The following is a 15,767-nucleotide window of genomic DNA, read 5'->3' as shown; positions in this document are numbered from 1 at the left end:
GTAGAAAGCAGTGACATGACACACTCCTCTCACCTAGCCTCCCCAAAAAGAAAAACATACAGTCATTTTGGATGTCTCGAGTGGAAAGGTTTGGGTTTAAATTTGGAGCTGGGTCAGAGTTGAGACAAACGAAGTTTTTGAGAGGCCTGTCCTAGCTGCTAAGATCAGCATAGGCCCTGAAATTAGCAAAGCTAGAAAAATTGAGGAAGTTTGTCCTTGTACTCTTCCCATACAACTTTAAGCGAGCTTCTCCTTTTACTGAGTTTTCACACACACACACACAAATTCTAAATGTCCATGTTGAAGAAAGTTGTTGGTTTGGGGAGTCAGGTTAGCTGTCTCAACTTCTGTTTATTCATATCGTTCATTCACTGAGAATGTATTTATAAATTGTATTAATCAATGGCTACTTTTTATGGGCCTATGACAAGCAAGGCACTTTAGATTTATTATTCTGATGCTGCAAGCCTTCGAAGTAGATTCTCATTATTCCCACTTTACAGGTGAGGAAGCCAAAGTTCAAGAAAAGTTCAAATAACCCACTCACAGTTGCACAGCTACCTGGAGAGCTGGGATAGATCTATAAAGCTGCAACTCCTGTGCACACAGACATATGAAGCCACTTTCACCCTCTGGAAACCTTCAGGTAGGAAAACAAGACTGAGAAGTGTGTATGGTAAGTAGGAAATTGGAAGTTAAAAAATAATGCAAAGTGATAAAACACTGCCAGTAGTAGGGAAAGCGCCCTGTGTGTGCAGCCAACATTTATTGTGTCTATAGAGTGGACTCTTACAGGGCCAGCCTGGCAAAGTTTGTCAGCCAACCCTTGAGCCTCATCTTTTTGTCCTCTGGCTTTAGGCCAGCCAGCCAAGGTGGGAGAGGGTGACTAGCTGATGGAGAAGCTCATGACTTCCTAAACTCTTTCCGACTCCTTCAACTTCCAGCTAATGGAGAAACAGGTTCTTCAGGAAGACCCCAGCCTTTGCTGCATACAAAGAGAGCCCAAAGCCCTAAGCAGTCCTAGTTCGAAAACAGAATTATAGATGCTTACTAGTATGGTAAACAGAAATTTTTTAGGGCAGTACAGTATACACTGAATAAGAAAAGGGTGAAACAACAAGGGAAGAGGCAATTTCTACTCAACTATAAGATTAAGAAATTAGAAGGAAATTGATAGGCAATATGAAATACTGTTTGAGACTATCTCTCTGGAGCCAGGCTGTCAGGATTGCCATCCCAGTTCCATCACTTCATATTAATAGCTGTGTGACTTGGGTCAGTCATTTGCCCCTTCTGTGACTCAGTTTCTTCATCTGTAAATGGGGGTGATCCTACCTCATAAGATTGATGTGAGAATTACATGAATTAATGCATTATGCTTAGAGCACTGTCTGATCTGTGGTAAACACAATGCAAATGCTAGTATTTATTATCATTGTATTTCTTGAATTGAATTTGTTGACTAAAAATAACTTTTCAATCAAATATATATGGGCTTCTATCCCTGCTGTGTGGTCCTGGGTAATTTACTCAATCTCCCTGAGCTTCAGTTTTCCCCATCTGTAAACAGGGTAATAGTACCACCTTACAGGAGCATTGTGAACACTAAATAACATGCATGGAGATACTCATCATAGTATTGGTCATATCATAATGGCTCAATAAATTCCCATTTCCTTCTTTTCTTAATTTAGCATTAGTGAACATTTTTGGTGTATTTGGTGGTAGGAAAAGAATAGTACAAATGAAAATATGAGGCCGGGTGAGGTGGCTTATGCCTGTAATCCCAGCACTTTGGGAGGCCGAGGTGGGTGGATCACCTGAGGTCAGGAGTTGGAGACCAGCCTGGCTAACATGGTGAAACCCCATCTCTACTAAAACCACAAAAATTAGCCAGGTGTGGTGGCATGCTTCTGTAGTTCCAGCTACTCGGGAGGCTGAGGCAGGAGAACTGCTTAAACCTGGGAGGCAGAGGTTGTAGTGAGCTGAGATCATGCCACTGCACTCCAGCCTGGGCGACAGAGTAAGACTCTGTCTCAAAAAAAATAAACAAAAAATAAATAAATTTAAAAAAAGAAAGAAAAGAAAAAATGTGAATAAACGTATCTTATAATTAAACTGTATAAATTAAAGTATATTTTATAATTAAAAAGAGAAGCCTGTGGTTTATGGGGATGTCATTAGTACCTAATTATAAAATGGCAAGCAAGCAGGGCTGTTCCTCAGGAACACTGTGAGGCACATCAGCAGCAAGTCTACCTTTCCTTTTCTGTGTCATTTTTGTTCAGTTTCAATCTTACCTTTGCTTCAGACTGCCTGAGGGCAGGAGCTTCCGGACAGTGGAGAAGGTGAGGAAAGAGACTTGGAATGACTCACCAAGGGGCCACAGTGCTCACGGTTGCTTAAGTGCGTTTCTTTTCCTCTGAAGCCAGGTCAGAGGGGCTGCAGCAGGGGCTGAGGGGGGGCTCTCTCGGAAGCAATTGGCTGGAGTGGAGGTAGTTATCTGCATCCTTGCTCCTCAAAGTGCAGTTCCTAGCTTTGGCAGCAAGGGTAGCCTCAACAGCCTCGAGGAACTTGTTAGAAATGCAGAATCTCAGGTGCCACCCCAGACCTATGGAACCGTAATATGTGCTGGAACAAGATTCCCAGGAGATTTAGATGCATGTGAAAGTTTAAGAAGCCCTGAGCTGAAGCTTACGAAGCCCACTGTAGCCACTTGATCTGAACATATGCTGGGATTGAGATACTTTAAATTGTGTGTCTCATCTTCATTTCGTCTTTCCTGAATCTACAGTGTGCTTTATAAATGAAAAAGACAATGGCCTACTATGGAGAGAGTGCCCACTTTAATTGATCGGATCTCTCAAGAGGCTGAGAAGTAAGAGATGGCCCAGATGACAAGTGAAAGTCACTTCAGTGGCAAGCATAGAAGACTATGATCTGAGTCAGGCATGTCTATAGAGGACCTTCTGTGTGCCAGGCACCTACTGTGTGCAAGCACTGGGGATGATGCAAGGAAATGGCATGGTGCCACGGGAAGCCCTGCCCTGGGAGTGCTCAGGAGATACGGGGTTTGTCCAAACCTCACTTTTCAGCAGCTGGGAATTCCCCTCACCCCTCGGCATCTGCATTTCCCATCTGAAAAACAAGTAGGTCATCAACTCTAAAGAGATGTGATTCTAATAGCCTTAGCCTCATATCCTTGGTATAATTGGGTAGATAAAATGATTTTAAATGATTACACATGAAACCGAGGGCAACTCAGGACAGGATGTGATTAAGAGCTGAGCTGTGCGGAATTGGCAGCGCGGGGAGCACTGACTCCTGGAAGCTGTATGTGAAGTGCAGAAGTGTCTGGAATCCATAAACTCCTCCTCCCCTGGCTTCCAGAGCCTCTATGGAGGAGGGGGGCTGGATGGACTTTCACACTTGGCCACTAGGTGTCGCTGTAATGATGTGAAATCTACGGCTAGCGGGGAGGCTTACAGGGAAAACCTTTTTAGCCCCTCCGGGTAAAGAAACAAGGCTGGCTTCCAGACCTAGAAACACAAGTTTCTGAGTGCTGAGGGGCTCGGAGCACAGGGTTGGCTTGGGTCTAAGCAGGAGCCAGTGCATACATTCCACCTTGCCCAGGCTAGCTCAGATGACATGAAAGTAAAAATGTAGCAGAGGGCACACAACAGACCCCACCTACACACACACACACACACACACACACACACACACACACACTTACACACTTTTTGGACATGAGAGTTGTCAGGGAACTCCCTTATCACACTGGGTCTTTCCACCATGTTCTGGGCTCTGCTCCTCTGCTCCTGACTTGCCCTATAGATAGTAAGGAATTTGAGCCCAAATAGAAGCGCTGCCTCCACAGACCTGATCCCAGTAGAGTTTTGCTCCAGCAGTCAAATAGGAGGCTTCGATACAAGCCTGAGGCCCTAGCCTGGTCACTCCGTCTGGAGGTGAGCAGTGTTTGTTCCAGACCTCCCAGTGCTGTTCAACGTTCCGACCCATGCTATTTCCCTGGAAAAGGGCTTACGTGGAGGGAGAAAAGTAGCGCTGATTACGGCTCCATGTGCCACGCTCAGGGCTATGCACTTTACACGCATTGCTCATGAGCTTGCTTCCCCCCCACACTGCTTTCCACTACCCACCCCAGCTCTGCTCCTGAAGAACAGCATAGACAAACCAAAAGCCTTCCTTCTTCTAAGGAAATAACCATCTGTTACTAGTATAGAACTTAGAGCCCCCATGCCTTGGTCATTCTCAGTTCTGTTTCTTGACGACCGTGTGATAATATGTGTGTATCATTTCATCTTTCTAAGCCTCAATTTCCACATCTGTAAAATACAGGTATTCACTTCATACCTTACAAGTTCGTTTAAGCATGCTTTGCAGCTTGTAAGATGCTATACAAGAATTACATGGAAGTCAATTTTTTATTTTTAGATTTCTTATAGTTTTAACTTTTTATTGAAGTATAAGATACACACTGAAACGTGCACATGTCATCAGTGTATAGTCCATGGAATTTTGAGACTGAACATACAAGCACCCAGACTGAGAACAGAATACTACCGGCAGCCCAGGGACCCTGCCTGCCCCTTCCAGGCACTCACCTACTCACCGCTCACCCTGGGCTTATATTATCCTGACTTGTAAGAGCACAAATTAGTTTTTAATTTTTATACTTAATATAAATAGAATTATATAATATGTGTTCTTTTGTCTTTGGTTCTTTCACTAAACTTCCATGTTTTTACATATAATAGTTCATTCATTCTACTTGTTTTAAGGTATTCCATTGACTGAATAGACAACAGTTTATCCATTCTAGAGCTGATGGATATTTGGGTAATTGTCTGTTGGAGGAGGCTATTACAAGTAGTGCATATTTGTCATTCTAGTACATATCTTTTGGTAAACATCAATACTTATTTCTGCTAGAAGTAAGACTCTGATTTCGACTGTTTTCTCTTTTGTGTCTCTTTCAAGTAAATTTGGATTTGCACATGTGAAAGTCTCTGTATCTTGATGTGACAAGCACACCCACTTTCTGGCAGACTGGCTGGAAAGGAATTTGAGAAAGTTAGGACTGGCAGAATTTCCTTAGCTCCTAAAGGTGCTTCCTTTTTTTCTTTTTCTTTTTTCCCACATTACCTTACCAATGTAAGGGTGTTTCCTTGAACAGATGTGTAGCTATATTTCAGCCCTGTACAGCCACCACAGCCCCGTTTCATATGTTTTAGTCCTGTCTCCAAAATTAGGTTGTCAGATCATTAAACATAAAGGACCATATTTTTTCCTTGTCTTATACCACCCACGGAGCTGACCAGGAGTTGGAAACAAGGTGGATGGATGTTTAACTGTTTATTTTCTTATTCAATTCATTGGCTTGGAGCACACTAGACTGGACTAGACTAGCCAGTAAAGGAAGACTTGCCCCTGTAGAAGCTCCAGACCATTCTGGAGTGGGAAAAAAATAGTGAAAAGGGGCAAAAGTCTCTTTTCTAGAAGTCTTGGAAAAAGATTGGTTTTTCATTGGCTCTGATTTGGTCACATGCCTGGCCCTGAAAAAAGAAAATTAATCCAGCCAGAGTCCTGCAATGCACATTTGCCTGGTTTTTAAAACCATTTGCATATATACTTTTAATTAACTTTTAAAATCATAAAATAAAAGTATGTAAAGCACAGAGATGGAATATAGTGAACAACTATGTAATCACTATGCAGATCAAGAGCAAAAACATCGCTGGGATCCCAGAAGTCCTTACTTCATGTGTCTCTTCCCCGTCATAACTCCCTCCTTCCTTCCCTCTAGAGATAATTATTATTCTGACTTTTATAGTAATTACTTCCATTTCTTTATAGTTCTGCCAAATAAACATCCCTTAAAAATATAATTTAGTTTTGCTTGTTTTGAACTTTATATAAATACCATGTGTATTCCTTTGTGTCTTACTTCTTTCACTCAACATTGTTTTATGATCGATTCATATTGTTTTGTGTAGCTGTAGTTCATTCATTTGTATTTCTATATAGTATTTAAGTGTATAAATATACCACAATTCACTTATTCATTTTATTGTTGTTGGATATTTTGAGCTGATTCCAGTTTGGGCTGATTATGAATAATGGCCATTATTCACATGGCCATTTCTGTATGCATTTCCTGATACATATGTGTATACATTTCTGTAGGGTGTAAATTTAGAAGTGAAATTACTGGTTCATGGCATATACATATCTTCAACTTTGCTAGATCCTATCACATTGTTTTTAAAGTTGTATCAATTTACACTCCCATACTTTTGCTGTGTGTGAAATTTCTTATTATTTCATATCTTTGCAAATACTTTGTATTGTCAGACTTCTTAATTTTTGCCTAACTGATGCTTTTATGGTGGCTTTTCACTGTGGTTTGAATTTGTATCTCCTTGTTTATTCATGTAATGAGTGCCTTTTAATATATTTCTTAACCATTTGTACTTCCACTTGTGAGACATGTCAAAGTCCTTTCCCCTTTCTGGATCCAAGTATTTTTTTTTTTTTTTTCCAGACAAAGTCTTGCTCTGTCACCTAGGCCGGAGTGCAGTGGCACGATCTCAGCTCACTGCAACCTCTGCCTCTCGGATTCAAGCAATTCTCCTGCCTCAGCCTTCCAAATAGCTGGGATTATCGACACTCGCCACCACGCCTGGCTAAATTTTGTATTTTTAGTAGAGACAGAGTTTCCCATGTTGGCCAGGCTGGTCTTGAACTCCTGACCTCGTGATGTGCCTGCCTTGGCCTCCCAAAGTGCTGGGATTACAGGCGTGAGCAACTGAGCCTGCCCTCTGGATCCAAGTCTTTTGTCAGTTGAATGTGTTGGGAATATCTTCTCCCACTCTATTGTTTCCATTTCTTTCTAGTATATTTTGATAAACAGAAGTCCCTAATTTTAATGTAGTCTGATGTTTTAAATATTTTCTTATGTGATTGGTGCTTTTGTTTCTTATTTAATATACCTTATTTAAGGTATGTTCAAAGTCATGAAGATCTTCTTCCATATTATATTACTCTGTATTATCTCCCACAAATTCTGTTGGTTTTCCTTTCGTATATCAACCAATCTCAATCATTCTGAGATTAGCTTTTGTGTATGATGTGAGGTAGGGATTCAATTGAAAACTTTTTCACATGGATACTGATATGGTTTGGCTGTGTCCCCACCCAAATATCAACTTGAGTTGTATCTACCATCCCACATGTCATGGGAGGGACCCTGGGGGAGGTAATTGAATCATGGGTTGGTCTTTCCTGTGCTATTCTCATGATAGTTAGTAAGTCTTATGAAATCTGATGGGTTTATCAGGGGTTTCCACTTTTGCTTCTTCCTCATTTTTCTCCTGCCACCACCATGTAAGAAGTGACATTTGCCTCCTGCCATAATTCTGAGGCCTCTCCAGCCATGTGGAACTGTAAGTCCAATTAAACCTCTTTTTGTTCCCAGTTTCAGGTATGTCTTTATCAGCAATGTGAAAACGAACTAATACAGATACCTAACAACCAGTGTTGAAAAGGGAGTTCTCTTACCAATGCTCTGCAGAGCTCCTTTTTAAATAAATTCCATGATGATATGTGTCTGGATTGGCGACTGCACTCTCTATTTCTTCCAATGGTTATGTGTCTATCCCTACATAAATACCACATTATCTTATTTATTATAACTTGTGGAAGAGCATTTCCTCCCATATGGTTCTTTTTCAAGAGTATATTGGCTATTTTTGATCTTTTGTATTTTTGTATAAATGTTAGAATCAGCTCACGAAGTTTCAAAATATTGTTAGAATTTTTATTGTGGTTCCATTCAATCTATGGGCTATAGATGCATTTCCAGAGAATTGATATCCAATTCATGAGTCTTACAATCCATCAAGATGGATGGTAACTCTGCATATATTTAAGTCTTCCTTAATGACTATTAATGAAGTTTTAAAACTAATCTCGAAGAGCTTTTACACCTGTTTTATTATTAGAGTTATTCTTAGGTACCTGATACTTTCAATGCACTTGTATACAGCTTTTTGGGGGTAATTTTCTCATCTAACTGTTGTTTCTTTTCATTAAACTTTGTATTTCAGATCATTGTCGAATCATATGTAATCTTAAGACATAATACAAAGAGATTCCATATATCTTTTACTCAGTTTATTCTGATGGTAACATCTTGCAAAACTAGCTTATGATATCACAACCAATAACAATATTGTTATTAACGTTGATACACTCAAAATGAAGAACACTTATTACCACAAGGATTCCTCAACCATTTTACTCCCAGCCTCATCTCTTCCTAAATCCCTGGCAACCACTAATTCATTCATTCTATAATTTTGTCATTTAAAAATGGAAGCATATAGTATGTAACGTTTAGGGATTGGCTTTTTTACTCAGCATAGTTCTCAAGATTTTCATTCAGATTGTCATGTATCAATAATTTATTCCTTTTTTCTTAAACATTAGGTGGAATTCTCCAGTGGGACCATCTATACCTGGAGATTTCTTTTTCTGGGATTTTAAAAATTAGAATTTAAATTTACTTAATACTTATAGGGCAATTTACAGTATCTCCTTCATATTGGGTTAGTTGTAATAGTTGGTTATTCTCAAGGAATTGGCTTGTTTCATCTAAGTTGTTAAATTTATGAGTGTTTATCCTTTGAAGTCTGTGGGGTCTGTAGTAATATCCACTGTTTCATTCTTGATAGTGGTAATTTGTGTCTTTCTTTTTTTCTTTGCCAGTCTTCCTAGAGGTTTATCTCTTTTATTGATCTTTTCAAAGAATAAATTCTTTGTTGCATTGATTTTGTCTACTTTTTTTGTTTCAATTTCATTGCTTTCTACTTTTTGTTATTAGCTTCTTTCCTCTTGCTTTGACTTTATTTTGCTTTGCTTTTCTACATACTTGATGTGGAAGCTTAGATTATTGATTTGAGATTTTCCTTCTTTCTAATTTACTATGGCTTTGTGCCATCAATTTCCCTTGAAGTACTGTTTTAGCTTCTTTCATGTGTTGTATTTTTATTTTCATTTGGTTCCATGTGGTTTTTTATTTCCCTTGAGTGGAGTATAGAAACATTCCTTTACAGCTCTTTACTCTCTCCCATTTATAATGTAATTGTTTTAAATATTCCCTCTATATACATTGAAGAACACAGGAGAGAATGTTATAGTTTTTGCTTTGACCCTTGAACATAATTTAGAAGACTCAAAGAAAGAAGGAAAGTCAATTTTATTTACCCATAGTTTTGCTTACTATATTTTTTTCTTCCATCTTGATAGTCCAAGATTCCTGCTTTTATTATTTTCTTAGAGAATATTTCCTTAGAGAATATTCTTGAGCTGGTCTTTGTGGGTCTATTGTGACAATTTTTTTTTTAATAGAAACAGGGTCTCAGAAAGGATACTCCATATTGTAAAACCTGCGTAATTTTTCTGATTCTTATGAAAACTATTGCCCACGCATACTTCTACTTTTAAACAACTTTGATGACATAACTTGACTTGCCAGAGATACAGAAATTTTGTCCTCACTTAATGAATAAATTTTACGTATTTTTTTCTGAAACAATAAGGAGAAACAGGGTCTTGCTCTGTCATTCAACCTGGAGTGCAATGGTGTGATCATAGCTCACTGCAGCCTCAGACTCCTGGGCTCAAGTGGTCTTCCTGCTTCCAACTCTCAAGTAGCTAGGGCTACAGGTCCATGCCACCATGCCCAGCTACTTTTTTTGTTTTTCTTTTTGTAGAGACAGTCTCACTATGTTGCCCAGGCTGGTCTTGAACTCCTGGCCTCAAGCAATCTTTTCACCTGGGCCTCCTAAAACACTGGGATTATAGGCAAAGTCACAATACCAACCAAGTTCTTTTAGTATTCCTTCATCTGAGAATATTTTTTGATTTTCCGTTTGTTTCTGAATGATATTTTCACTGGGTATAGGATTCTCAGTTGACAGTTCTTTTTCTTCAGCACTTGAAAAATATTGCACCACTTTCTTCTGGCATCCATAATCTCTGTCATTGGAATTGTTTTTCCCCTTTTGGTAAAGTGTCAATTCTCTTTTATAGCTTTCAAGATTTTTCTTTCTCTAGTTCCCAAAAGTGTGACTATAATGTGTCTCCTTGTGAATTTCTTTGGGTTTATCCTGTTTAGGATTCACTCAGCTTCCTGAATCTATAGGCTAAGCCTCTTGCCAAATTTGGAGAGTTTTCAGCCATTACTTCTTCATTTCTTTTTCCAGCTTTGTCCTCTTTCTCCTCTTCTTCTGGAACACTAATGACATAAATATCATTCATGTCTGTTGTCCTATAGGTCTCTGAGGTGCTATTCATTTTTTTTCTATTTTTTTCTCTGCTATCCAGATTAGGTAATTTATATTGTTCTACTTCAAGTTCACTGATCTTTTCTTCTGTTCCTGCCATTCTGTGTTTGAACCCATCTATTGAGTGTTTTATTCTATTACTTTATTTGTCAGTTCTAAAATCTCTATTTGGTTCTTCCTTGTATCTTCTATTTTCTTGATGATGCTTTTTGTTTCTTTGTGGAGACAGTAAAGTTTTAAAAGCTTTGTCAAATAATAATAGCTCTGTCACGTCAGTGTTGCCATAATTTTTTTTCATTCAATTTGAGATTTTCCTGGTAGTTTGTATGATGAGTGATTTTTGGCAGAAATCTAGAAATTTTGAGTATTACATTATCAGACTGATTCTTATTTAAATAAGATTTAACCAACTCTCTCTGACATCACTGTGGAAAGAGAAGAATGGGTACCACCTAAAATTTCTGCCAGGTTGGGGTAGAAGTCTAGGTTCACCACTCAACCTCTGTTGATACTCGAGGAGAAGGGGTGGCTCCTCAGTATAGTTGGTTGGGGTTGAGAGTTCCTGTTCCTCAGTAGGCTTCCACTAATAACTTCCTGGCTAGGAAGAGTAGGGTTACCTTGTTACTGCTGGGTGGGAGTGGAAGTCATAGCTCCCTACATAGTCTCCACTAATGCCATGTCTGAGAGGGAAAAGGGTTATTTATTATCACCTGGTGGGGATGAAAGCCCTGCTTGGCTTTCACTGAAACTACACCAGCAGGTGACTGGTGAGGGTGGAACTCTAAGTGCTCCACTTATCTTTGCTGGTATGGGTAGGGATGGAGTCAAAGTTTTTTCTGTGGTGTATGGCTGAAGTAGAACCATAAGTTTTCTAAATTTTCTCTCCTGTTAAGCTTATCATTTCCGGGTCCTTTGGCTAGAGAGAGTGGGCTTTTTTTTAGTGATTTTTTTTTTTTTTTTTTTGGGTCTGTGCCCATTTACATTTCTGGAATGCCAGGCTCTCTAACACCCAGTCTGGGACTTATGAGGCAAAGCAAAACTAAAACTAAAACTAAAACAAACAAACAAAACAAACAAACAAACCAAATCCAGGGAACTTGCTAGCTACGGTTTTCTCTCTGGGTCCTGAAGTTCCTAACCAGTCTGTCTTCTTGCCTCCACTCTTCAGAGCCTTCTTGTGTTTGTTATATATATAATGTCCAGGATTTTTAGTTATGGTCATGAGAATAGGGAAAACTATGTCTATTTTACCTTCTAGAAGCAGATAATAGTTCATTTTGTATATTGCTTTTATGTCCAATTGTCTTGCTAGAATTTGTATTCATTTTAATAGTTAACATAAAATTTATTGCATCTTCTGTTTTTAAAATATTTTTAGTTAATTTCAAGATCTTTTATTTTGCTCGTTTGTTTTCACTTTTTTCATTTTAGAAGCTTTTTTCAAATGTCTGATCACCCTTTGCTATTTGTTCATATTTAAGAACAAAAAGGCCAGGCGCAGTGGCTCATGCCTGTAATCCCAGTACTTTGGGAGGCTGAGGCAGGCGGATCACAAGGTCAAGAGATAGAGACCATCCTGGACAACATGGTGAAACCCCATCCCTTCTAAAAGTACAAGAAAAAAAAAAAAAAAATCTGGGCATGGTGGTGCATGCCTATAGTCCCAGCTACTTGGGAGGCTGAGGCAGGGGAATCGCTTGAACCTGGGAGGCGGAGGTTGCAGTGAGCCGAGATTGCGCCACTGCTCTCCAGCCTGGGCAACAGAGCAAGACTCTGTCTCAAAAAATAAAAAATAAAAATAAAAATAAAAGATAGTGAAACTAGAAGGTGTTTTGTGTGCAGCAAACTTTTGACTGGTAGGCTTCGCTGTACATGAATCAAGTGGGAACCCAGCTATTTCACTGAGGAATTTCCAAATATCAGTAGGTTGAGTGCTCGTCCCTACAGCCAGTTTCTTTGGGAAAGAATCCTCTAATCACCCATTGAGATGGCATTATGCCATTTGTTCAGAGTTTTGAAAGTGGAAAGAGGGAGTGGAATGAGGATCCAACTACTCTTATAACTGTCCCTCTATTTTTCATTGTCATGTCTCACCCCTGCCATGGTTCTTGCAGATTTGCAAGTGTTTATCCACCCATCAGTGTTCCACTCAGTGATTTATAACCTGCTACACTCTGCAATCAGTTATCTCTCTTTCATTTGCTTTCCAACTTGCAAAATTTTGTTTGCATCTCTTGGGTGCTAATATCTCTTCTTTTTGTTCTTGTGTCTTTATATATTTCCATCTTAACTAGTAACATAATTACTCATTTTCTCACCTGCCAGAAATCAGTATTCACTCTAAATTCCTCTTCTCTCTCACCCTTTCACATCCAATTGTTCAGCAATTCTGATTGTTATATTCTAAATATCTCCAGGATACATACTCACCAATACTACTTTAGATCTGGCACTTACTATCTCTTACTTGAACCGTTATACAAACCTCCTGGAGAGTAGCTTGTCTTCAATCCATCTTTTTGCCCATGACTACATGACTTTTTTTGCTGTGATGGAAAAGATGTCTATTCCTGTGATGGCAGGATCTTCTACCATTACTTGTCCTTTCTGACTCCTCTAGAGAGAATTAATTCTACCTTTCTTTGTGCAGCTTTGATGTCTTATGTATATGGCTAATGTGGCGCAGATCATTCGGTTCTATATTATTTATTTATTTTGCATTTGACTCCCACTAGATCATGAGCTTCCTTAAGCCAGGTGCTAATCATGACTTATTTAGGTTATATCTCTAGACCCTAGCCTAGTACCTAGTAAAAGGTAAATTGCTTGCTTTAAGTAATAAATGAGTCATGAATCAATACATATGTGTATCTTTTATATCCATTTATATGTCTTTGGGCTTACATGGTGCATATATAGATGGTTCTATCTTTGTGTATGTGTACAGGTACGTGTGTTGCTGCAATCTGAGGTTAAGTTCACCTTATGAAATTTTAGATAATAAAATCTGAATGAATGTGATTAGCCACTTTTGATTAAGTAACCTATCTTGAGAGATTTTTATACATGTGTTACTGATAAAACTTGAATGCTTCCTAAATATTATCAAAGATCTATGGTTTCTCTCAGATAGCTAAGAAGTTAAAGTATAAGTCATATAACATAACCCATATTCTGATTATTTTAATAAGTTCAAAATAGTAATGACAAAACAAAAACTCAGAGTTAGACTTATAATCTGTTCACCATCACTTACCATTCTGGAACTCATTATTTTGTGTAGATCCAAATTTCCCTCCAGTATCATACCCCTGACTAAAGAACTTCCTTTAATGTCTTGTATTTCAGGTTTGCTAAATGAATTCTCTCAGACTTTGTGTGTCTAAAATAGATTTGATTTAATTTAATTTTTGAGATCTTTTTAACCAGGTATTATATTCTGAGTTGATAATTTTTTGTCTTTCAATATTTTAAGGATATTGCTCCATTTTCTTTTTTCTTGCATTGTTTCTCATGAGAAGTTTATTGCTATTATCATCTTGTTCCTCTGTATGTAAGGTTTCTTTTTTCCCCTTTTGGTTACTTTTCAAGGTTTATAACCTCCTACACTCTGTAATCAGGTTATTTCTCTGAGTTTGGATTTGTGATTTGTTGTTTGGCTTTTTTTTTTCCATCAAATTTGGAAATTCTCAGCTATTATCTCTTCAAATTTCTCTTCTTTACTTCTTCTATAATTATATGTATATTAGACTCTTTGGTGTTGTCCTGCAGCTCTTGGTTGCTGTATTCTGTTTATCTCCCTCACTCTTTTTTTTCATTTGTATTTCACTTTCCATCATTTTTATTCACCTATCTTTAGGTTTGTTGGCTCTTTCTTCTACTGTATCCAATATGCTGATAAGGCTGTGTATAAGTTTATGCCTCTTGTCTTTTATTTATTTATTTGCTTATTTTTATGTATTTATTTTTGAAACAGGTTCTCATTCTGTCATCCAGGCTGAAATGCAATGGCACCATCTCTGCTCACTGCAGCCTCTGCCTCCCGAGTAGCTAGGACTACAGGTGCGGGCCACTATGCCCAGCTAGTGTTTATGCCTCTTGTCTATCCATTCCACTAGATCCCATAATACCACACTCATAATTATTTCAAAGTCAACTGCCTGATTATTCCAATATTTGGGTCACCTCTGGATCTGGTTCTGTTGATTGCTTTGTCTTTGGACAATGGGTTGTCTTTCTTCTGGTGTTTGTATGTATGTGTGTTTCATAATTTTTTACTGAATGTTGGACCCTGTGATAAAGGAGTAGTAGAGACTGATGTAAATAGTTTTTACTCTTGGAAATGAAGTCTTTCCTCTGTTCAGCTATTCATGTGGGAAGTTCTGTCAAATTTTTCAGTAGTTGGGCTGGGTTTGGGTTTTGTTTTTGCTACAATGATCTTTAGTGCACCAAATCATTTAAATAATCAGCTGCTATTATCTTGTTCCTAGTGTGGGGCCTGGAGCACTGGAGGAGTGTTCTCAGTGTTCCTGTTCCACTCTCATCTCTCTTTGGGCTTTGTATTCTTGTGCCACAGGTGGGGATGGAGACATCTCTCCATGCTTTTGCCTCTGGCTCAGTGATAAGGCTGCAGTGGCTTGTTACTCAATGCAAGGCTCTTGGTTGGGGTGAGGAAGGCTTTTTTATTATCATAGTTCAGCCTCAGTCTTAGGTTCTGTGTGCCTGGGCCTTGAGGGTGAAACTTGCTTGGCATTGCTGCCCCTCCCACATCCATGGAAAACATTTTCTGCCTTATACCTGTGTGGATTCTTGGGCAAGAGAGGGTTTCCTGCCTCATTTCCAATGAGAGCAGATATGTTGTTTGTGTCACTGCAGGATACTGGGCCTGACCAGGTTTCCTGCCCTTCTCCAGGGACAGATGTTTTTTGTTTCTACTCTTCTCTCAGAAGCAGATTAACTTTGTCTAAGATTGGGGTGGAAAGGGCTTATAATCTAAGAAAGAAAGGCTCTAAAATGAGCATTTGCCTTGGTATGTCTCTGTACTAACCAGGGACAAAAAAATACCCCAACATAGATGTTTCTGGTCGTTTGGCTGGCGTCTTTTAGCAAAAAGATGGTTGTTACAGCAAAACACCAGTATTTCTTAGGATAACTAACCTCCTTTTATCCTTTCTGTGCTTATCAAGCGATTTCCTAGAATTATGTTACTTCTCACTTTTCTTCCTTCTGGAAAGAATTTGTGTTGTACTCTTAGCAACTGTTATTTAAAAATAGCTAATAAGTCTGATGATTGGGAATCCTAGAACTTGATCACTCATAAGAGAACTGTATCTGGCTGACCTAATGAGCTGAGGACCAGGCCCCAGGTCCCTGATGACCCCAGAAGATCTGATGCTC

General features: G+C 38.8%; 1 long non-coding RNA gene across 1 annotated transcript in view; it reads left to right on the top strand.

Moving 5' to 3' along the window:
• The first annotated feature begins 517 nt into the window (after window positions 1–517).
• Window positions 518–15,767, top strand: part of LOC111550461 — a 102,344-nt gene continuing 87,094 nt past the window's right edge. Inside the window, exon 1 of the long non-coding RNA XR_002734040.2 lies at window positions 518–646. This is a non-coding gene — a long non-coding RNA (uncharacterized LOC111550461). The remainder of the gene's footprint in view (window positions 647–15,767) is intronic.

This window comes from Piliocolobus tephrosceles, chromosome 15 (assembly GCF_002776525.5).
Source record: "Piliocolobus tephrosceles isolate RC106 chromosome 15, ASM277652v3, whole genome shotgun sequence".
Classification (NCBI taxonomy): Eukaryota; Metazoa; Chordata; class Mammalia; order Primates; family Cercopithecidae; genus Piliocolobus; species Piliocolobus tephrosceles.
The sequence above is the reverse complement of the archived record's forward strand: the minus strand, read 5'-3'. Positions and strand labels throughout refer to the sequence as shown.